Source organism: Octopus bimaculoides, chromosome 3, assembly GCF_046866305.1.
Source record: "Octopus bimaculoides isolate indiv1 chromosome 3, ASM4686630v1, whole genome shotgun sequence".
Taxonomy (NCBI): domain Eukaryota; kingdom Metazoa; phylum Mollusca; class Cephalopoda; order Octopoda; family Octopodidae; genus Octopus; species Octopus bimaculoides.
Window position 1 is genome coordinate 22,494,575 of NC_142930.1, and position 2,505 is coordinate 22,497,079.

At 33.7% G+C, this 2,505-nt stretch overlaps 1 long non-coding RNA gene across 1 annotated transcript in view; it reads right to left on the bottom strand.

The window, feature by feature from the left end:
• The window catches only part of LOC149136475 (uncharacterized), a 7,392-nt gene that overhangs the window by 2,106 nt on the left and 2,781 nt on the right, over window positions 1–2,505 (bottom strand). Inside the window, exon 2 of the long non-coding RNA XR_016240904.1 lies at window positions 822–1,015. This is a non-coding gene — a long non-coding RNA (uncharacterized LOC149136475). The remainder of the gene's footprint in view (window positions 1–821; window positions 1,016–2,505) is intronic.

Consider the following 2,505-nt stretch of genomic DNA (forward strand, 5'->3'; position numbering starts at 1 on the left):
GTGTGTAAAATGTCAGCTCAGAAAGTGACATCTTAATAAGGTTTATCCCATTTTTACTGGTTACTTTGTAAAAAAAAACATGGATACATCACTTCAAGATAAGTGATACAATCATGTACCAGTAAAAGCTCTAAATGAACTTAGTGAACCAAAAATCCTAAGGGATAATTAAATATTGTCGATTAAATATTAAACAGGCGGAAAATCAGATAATGCCTTATTACAAATGTTCAATTCCTTCAAGCAAAAACATTGTAGACAAAGAAATAGAAAATATAGAGATATCAAGAATGTAGGGATACCCAGCAGCAAAAGTGAAAAGTGTACCAGTTATCATCGGAGAATTAGACAAGTAAAAACAAAAAAAACCATGCCACATGAAGCGGTTGGAAATCAGGACCGACAAGTGAGTGCCCCTAAATCTCCACTCAAATTTTCAGAAAGGCGCTGCCTGTGCAAGACTATTTGTCAATGAATAACAGTTAACACGAGGAAATACAATAACAAAACCAGTATTTTATATCTATATCGACATGCAAATTGTTTCAAACTTTGTCACAAGGCCTGTAATATTATTGGTTGAGGATCATTTAATTACAAAGGTCCTAGTGCTTTACTGGTACTTCGTTTTATCAACTCCAAAAAGTGAAAGGCCTCGACGGTACTCGAAATTAGAAAGTAAAGTATCGGAACGAATGCCGTAAAGTATTTCTTCAACGTTCTAATGATTCCACCCGCTCGCAGCCAAAAATAATCAAATTAAATCTAATTTGGTATATATAAATATTTTACTCTGTAACTAAATGTGCATGGTTACTTACGATAAATTTTCGACACCGCATTCGTCTCTCATACAGGACCTGTAAATTATACAGCAGTTCATCTCAGAGTTCCTGGCACATCTGAAGAAGTTGATAAGGCAAAATTCTGCCGCAAAACAGCCAGCATCTGCCGAAGAGTCTACTATGACTCCTTGTAATAGAAGGAAGCCAAGAAATGGTAATGTATTCTTTACCTGAAAATAACGAAATCAAAAAACAATAATAATATCTAGCGCTGGCATAATTTCAAAATTGCTTTCAATGGAATGGCGGCTTAGTCGAGTTTGTTACTGGATAAAATCTAACTGGGGTATGTTATATTATGGACTGTGGAAAGATGAAAGGAAATGCCCAGCAAAGTTTGGATTGAGAATGTAAGTCAACCATATGAGGATGGCGGTGACATATTAAGTCTACTACGCAAGTCGACTGTAATTTAAACTCAGAGCGAAAATAGTCGCAAACCATCCAGCCAGACCTTCTTACAGATTCTCCAAGCCACAGAACTGGATTGTTACTTTTGTCATCGATTCCGAAAAAAAAAAATATTAAAAAAGACGAAAGGTAAAAGTCGACTTTTGCGAGATTTGAACACAGAGACACACATTCTGTCCGAACGCTCTGATTAATTTGACACCTAAGAGAAGCTAAATGAGGTCCATTGCTAAGGAACTTCGGGTGTCAGAGTGGACTATCAGAACTGTGGTACATCGTGACATTGATACAAGTCCTATGTAATGAGTAAAACCCCATTCGTGTCTGCAAAGACACAGGAAAACCGTCTGATCCGTTCAAATCGGTTACTTAACAATGTGAAAAGCCCTCATGAACAAAGCATGCCTAACTTAATGGCACCACCTGGCGAAATCATTCAAATTAGGATTCGGACACTATGGCCCACTCAAGTAGAAAGTTATTGTTTACAGAGACATATCCGGGTGTAGGAGGTTTATCCAGTATTTTTTTTAAGGAATTTGTCCAAACATTTCTTGAACTTTATAGGGTCTGTTTCTGCTTTAATGTGTTTTGGTGTAATGTTAAAGAGAGCAGTGCCAATTGAGGTGAAATACTTGTGCCGCATTGTTGTTGTGAGATATGAGTGTAATTTATGTTGTGGACGGATAGCACGGGGCTCAAGCTTTGGGTATTTCTTAAAGGTGGTGCCAACATCAACATATGTATGTATGTTTGTATGTATGTATGTATGTATGTATGTATGTATGTATGTATGTATGCATGCACGTATGAATGTATATATATATATATATATATATATATATATATATATACATCCTTTGTAGTTTTGTTGTTATTTTTTGGATTTACAATTTATTCTTTCACCGCAACCACTAGCTGGAATACACAGGTGCTTACAATTGTCAAGTATTACCCCTCTCTCTCTCTCTCTCTCTCTCTCTCTCTCTCTCTCTCTCTCTCTATATATATATATATATATATATATATATATATATATATATATATATATATATATATATATATTCGTGTACATAAATATAATGTATAACTGCATACGTACATATATATATATATATATATATATATATATATATATATATATATATATATATATATATATATATATATATATATATATATATATATATATATATATATATATATATGTATATTCCGTTTACATATTTGTTTTGCAAGATTTTTGATG